Source organism: Rhipicephalus microplus, chromosome 3, assembly GCF_043290135.1.
Source record: "Rhipicephalus microplus isolate Deutch F79 chromosome 3, USDA_Rmic, whole genome shotgun sequence".
In the NCBI taxonomy this organism is placed as follows: domain Eukaryota; kingdom Metazoa; phylum Arthropoda; class Arachnida; order Ixodida; family Ixodidae; genus Rhipicephalus; species Rhipicephalus microplus.
Window position 1 is genome coordinate 13,190,728 of NC_134702.1, and position 6,000 is coordinate 13,196,727.

The 6,000-nt window shown below is 46.5% G+C and overlaps 1 protein-coding gene across 1 annotated transcript in view; it reads right to left on the reverse strand.

The window, feature by feature from the left end:
- LOC119163862 (carboxypeptidase D) overlaps nt 1-4,912 on the reverse strand; it is a 129,828-nt gene extending 124,916 nt beyond the window's left edge. Inside the window, exon 1 of the mRNA XM_075888915.1 lies at nt 4,714-4,912. The gene's annotated coding sequence lies outside the window, so the exon portion shown is untranslated. The remainder of the gene's footprint in view (nt 1-4,713) is intronic.
- Between the last annotated feature and the right edge of the window lie 1,088 nt (nt 4,913-6,000).

Genomic DNA, 6,000 nt, shown 5'->3' on the forward strand with positions numbered 1-6,000 from the left:
ACAAAACACACGTAGCCAACGAATCCCGTGACAAATAAGGGAAGTAAAGATGCAAAATGCCTTACGAGTATCGTTCTTACCGTAAACCGCCGTGGCATTGCCTACTCGTGCATGTAAATGAGTGACAACGTGTTTGTACAGTATATACAATGTGTTCTTGCCATTGAGCCGTGATTTCCGCCACCAATGCAACAAACGAAAAGGTAGGAACTGTAGAGAACACGACTGACATAATGACCGCCGGAGCTGTCAAAATCTGCATAATTCATTAACAATGCGAGCCCGGTCCACGTGTTTAAAGGGACACTAAAGTCAACTATTAAGTCGAAGTTGATTGTTGAAATGGCCGTCCACAAACCTCGTAGTGTTACTTTTGCGCCAAGAAAGGGTTTATTTTCAAATAATATCACGTTTTAGTGCTCCGCATCGGGTTAGCGCACTTCCAATTACCCGCCTCAAGAATCGGACCAACCGGACCGACTCGCGTCACTGTTGCCATGCACAACGTTGCCAGGCTTTACTGTGCTAGTAGCAGCAGACCGTAAGCAGCGGGAGCCACAGTAGCAACAACGGCCGTTGATCAATTTCCCTCCATTGGCCCCGAGATTGCAGACGCTTTTGTTTGAACTGTGCTCCGCTAGATGGCACCACCCGTCTCGTGTAACCACGCGAAAATCGAATTTTTCAACCACTCGCGCCATTCCCCATAGCAATGCCCGGCGCTTCTTTTTTCCCATGAATCAAACAGAAACGAACAAGCAGCATTTTATTGCGTCTTTTGATTCACGGAAGGTTCTTTATTTAGTGCAGTTAGATTGATTGATTGATTGCTTGATTGATTTAGGGTTTAACGATTTAGGGTTTAGGGTAGGGTTTAACGTCCCAAAACCACTATATGATTATGAGAGACGCCGTAGTGGAGGGCTCCGGAAATTTAGACCACCTGGGGTTCTTTAACGTGCACCCAAATCTGAGCACACGGGCCTACAACATTTCCACCTCCATCGGAAATGCAACCGCCGCAGCCGGGATTCGAACCCGCGCCCTGCGGGTCAGCAGCCGAGTACCTTAGCCACTAGATCACCGCGGCGGGGCTAGTGCAGCTAGATTGACTACAAGTGATTAATTGAAGGTGGTCCGCCTGATGCCATCGGGATCATTTGGAAAATTTCCTACTGCGGTGCTCGTGTTCTTGTGCATTTACCTTAATTTCTCGGTAAGTAGGGCACACTGTTGTTGATAATATTGTCGTTTTAGATGTTTTCATGCATTGAGCTTTCACTCTGACGTAAATTGTTACTTAACTTTAGTGTCCCTTTAAAGCTTCGCTAGCCTACTGACATGATGTTCTCGTGCATTATGGGGGTACTCACACTCGCTTGCCAAAGAAAGGCTTTTTTGTGTTTCACTTGCTTTTTTTTCTGTTTTGAAGTCACATAATTCGAGCATAACGAGCAACCAAACGGATGTGCACAATTTCGGCAGCCTCATTTTATCGTTAACATACAGCAAGCAAGCTTCTTCTCTTTCCTTCGAAGTCGATAAGAACATCCTGTTTGCATGTTCTGTTACGACTACACTTGATGAGAGCCCAAGACACTGTGTAGAGCACGAGTGGGCGTACCGCAGAAGTCTCCGATTACCACGCCGAGCTTCCGCAGCGCTGCACGGCATTCAGGCGTAGCAGAAAGCGTTTTTCGGATATCCACAACTTTCACTCTCTCAGTGACAGCAGCCTCGCGTTTCCGGTTTTTTTTTTTTTGTTTTTTTTTTTCGAGCTAGGCTGCTGAGTTGTTTCCGTGCGCCTTTCTCAGCTTTCGGGTTCTGACCTCACACGCCGCTCTTATCGGCTTCATCCACATATCTACGCTTCCTCCGAGTCAAACGCGTTTTCCGGTAGGCCGAAGGATAACGTTACAACTCGCGCACCGTTAAAAGGTTGCAAGTATGACACTAATTTTCAAGCTTCCTGCCTTGTCTCAATCTAAGAGATGCCCCGGTCACGCGGTGGTATTGCGCAGAACAGAAGACAAGGACACAACCGCAGATATAACGAAGGGTGAGAAGTGTTTTTCGGTCCCCACTGCTACTGCGTTTGAAGTTTATTGTAAGAACATGAAAATACAAGTGACTTGCTTTAGAGGTGGAGAACTCGAAGTATAAACCATGTCAGGAGGACCTCCACGCGATATTGCATTGATTGAATACATGTGGCAGGTAAATGGCGAGCAAAAGAAAACCACACTGGGCACACAAAATCTAAATTTAAAAAAAAAAGTTGCATTCTTTGACAGGACCAATATGATGGCAAAGCGTCTGGGTGTTATTGAGATCTGCTCCATAGATTTTTCTAAAATTCTCCGATTACCATGCCGATCTTTCGTATATAGCGCTGCACGATCTACTCGACTTAGGCAAACTTTATGAATTGCTCTTTCGTGCATATTTGTATACGTATGATTGTATACGTGCTATGTGTGTGTGTGCATGTGATCATTGTACATATGACAGTCATCACCCGCCCCCGGGAGTAGCAAACCAGACTAACATATCCGGGAATTCGTCACAAATTACCGGTTCTCATTTTCCCGAAATACAAGAAATATATTTGAATCAACAGCAATCAATGAAAACAGCCAATTTAGCAAGCTGGCGGTAAGTTTATCCGACAAATAACTGGGGTTCTCTCACGCGCTCTCGTCCATCTCACGATGACGATTGCGTTTCGTTTTTTGTTTCATACCCGCCATAGTGATCTCGTGGTTGCGGTGCATGCTCGACTGCTGGCCCGAAGTTTGCGGGATCGATCCCCTGCCATGGCGGCACCATTTCGATGGAGTTAAAACGCCATGAACCCGCGTAGTTAATTTTAGCAGCACGTTAAAGAGCCCCAGGTGGTAAAACGTTTTTCCGCAGTTCTTCAGTACACTGGAAGACTCGGGAAATTTCGACGATCTATGAGGGACGCCCATATACGGCGTTCCTCAGAACCATATCGTGGTTATCGGAAGAACAGATAACCATTTCACCGTTCGACGTACAGTCGGCCCCAAAATTATACGAACCATGAGAGCTCATGCCAAAATTACCATCAGCGCCGCATAGTGGCGAGCCGTCTGCTGTCGAGAGCGTATAGCTTCGGCCCGCGCGATTGCCACTGCAATGCTCTCGACAGCAGACGGCGTATACCGCTAGGCGGTAGTACAGACGCCACGCAACAAGGAGCGTTAAGCGAAAAGACAAAGAGGCGGAGAGGATTTACTGGATGGCAGCGATGAAGAAGAGAGCTGGGTAACAACACAACGGGCAAAAACGAAATAAGGAGGGGAGCATTTTACGATGACTCTCGAGGAAGCGCTATAGGCCTGCTGTTTGAAGCGAGATCGGTTTGCCTTAGAACGTTTAGCTGCAACACGAGATTTGGTAAAGAAGAAGAACAATGCACATGATGTGAGAAAGATGTAAGGAAACGACAGATAGTGTTCTGATAGAATGTGGAGGTAAACCCCCACGCACACGGGCCTACATGAACCCTCGGACTCTAGGTACAACAATGGAAAGCTGAGCTCAGCGCGAAATAAGTAAGACACGGTTAGAGTATTGGTGGCAAAAAAACTAGAGAGATAGAACGAAACTAAATATTGGCCAGAACAATGACATTTTGCCATAAAGACCAGACAAATGGTCTGCGAGTTTGCCTTTTTATATACAGTAAGATATTTTTTATCGAAGAAGGCAACTTAAGCACTTCAGGCAAGCTTTTAAAAAGGTTACCCTTTTTTGACAAGCCTGGTGGTACACATGTCACCGTCCCGTTATAAAATCAATCAATCCACCCGTCCGTCCGTCCATGCATCCATCCATCTGCTGCGCTACGTATTATTTTGTGGCCGACTGTATATTCATTGTAATTGGCCGTATGACCAACACATTTTTTTTTAGAGTTGGATTTCCCTTTATTTTCTTTTGTTCGATGGGACTATGCATTGTTGTATTTAGAAGAAAACAAGTCGCCACTATTCGATTTTCATCACGTCTGTAAGGACCGCAGCAGGAGGCAAGTGCGTCCCAGAGGCGCAATGATTACAAAAATAAAACAGGAAGTTCAAGATAAATCATTCACATTTCATCAAGCGTAATTACACATAACACGTAAAATTTGTAACAATTTTATATACCTTATAGGACCCCAGCAAGTGATAATATATCGAGGTGGTTCACCACCCGAAATCACCTGTTTTTTGGGCTTTTTTTACGTGCACTACATAGCGCTGCTCACGGGCCTGTATATCATTTTGCCTCCATTGAAATGCGACCGCGCTGCCGGGGTCGAACCCATGACCTCTGGGGCCCTAGTAAATGATCGCACAATGCGGGTACACGTGCGCACTCCTCTCGACTTGAGCAACACACCCAACGTTTTCTGTACTATCGTTAAAAAAATTGTTCAAAACTTATAGTTACGTAAGCACAAAGTGTAAGCGCTCGATAAGTGTCAGCTGTCGCCTTATGCCGTATATTCAGCCGATTGTAAAGAAAACCCAAAGTGTTGATCATAACTGTTACAATCTTCACTGTGGAATATAAAACAATCTATAAAAACTAAAACGACCTCGCTATTTCATATAAGTGCATATGCACCTTTCGTTTCAGTGATTTGGTACAAGCTGCCTAGGTCACAACAAGAAAAATAACAAAAAACCGCCAACTCACAATGCGTGGTGGTGTAGCACGCACTCTTAGGTTCTACCGCAGGGGAAGACGATTGACCTTGGCTTGCGACGGTTTACGGTCGAATGGGCCCATGCATAGAGTTTCTCACAAATGATAGTGAGAGACTCTACGAGCCCATGGGCCGGCTACGGGGCATCGGAGACATGGAACGCGCCGTGCCACACCAAGCGTCCGCTTACACATATACAAATCAACTGAGTGACGGGCCATCCGAGGCAGAAACACCGCCCCCTTTCTGGCACGCGGTGTGCCCCTCCTCGCACGATGCCGGTAACAGTATGCGGCGGAAAACGGAAGTGCGAGGGCTTCCGCTTCTTGCTGTTTGGATTAGCCGCGACTGCTCGACGATGCCAAGGGCGCGATGGTCAAGAAAACGCGGCTTGAAAAAAAGAAAGATCGGTGTTTTTTGCGTGGTAGAGAGTATGGGCAAGGGCAGGCGATCGACTGAAAGTGGATTTTTCTCGTACCAGATATATATGCGTGAAACTTAAAAAAAGAAAGAACTTTAACAAACAATAAAAACTAAAATTTGTACACCCGATGTACGAGGCAGGCCCCGCCGCGGTGGTCTAGTCGCTATAGGGTATATTCGGGCTGCCAACCCGCACGATCGAATCTCGGGTGCGGCGGCTTGCAATTTCTGTGGAGGCGAACATGCTGTAGGCCCGTGTGCTCAGATTCGGGTGCACGTTAAAGAACCCCAGGTGGTCAAAATTTCCGGATCCCTCCACTACGGCGCCTCTCATAATCATATTGTCGCTAGGTGAAAATAACAGAGTACAGGACGACGGTGCGACCAGAAAAACGAGGTCTGTATTAACAGAACAAAAGAGCAGCCACTTCGACTTCTTCTTTCTCAGAGGAATCGTGGGTGCTGTCCACGCTCATCGCTTCGTCGTCCTCTGTCTTCTTGCCCGGCCTTTAGCCGTGACATTAGCCTCCCATTCAAGAAAGCATCGTCCCGATGCTTTATAATCAAAGCGGTTTGTACTCGTTGGAAACGCATGAGTTCATTCGGCGAAATAAGGCTTCATGCGTACCACGTGCACAACTTCTGGAGCATACCTTCGACGCCTTGAAGAGTGTGCAGTATCAGGAACAACCTCATAATTAATGTCACTGAGACGTCGCAGAACTTTATAGGGACCGAAGTACCGTCTTAACAGTTTTTCTGAGAGACCACGGCGCCGAATAGGTGTCCATATCCAAACTTTCTCTCCTGGCTCGTAGGAGACTGGTCGGTGACGAAGGTTGTACCGTCTTGAA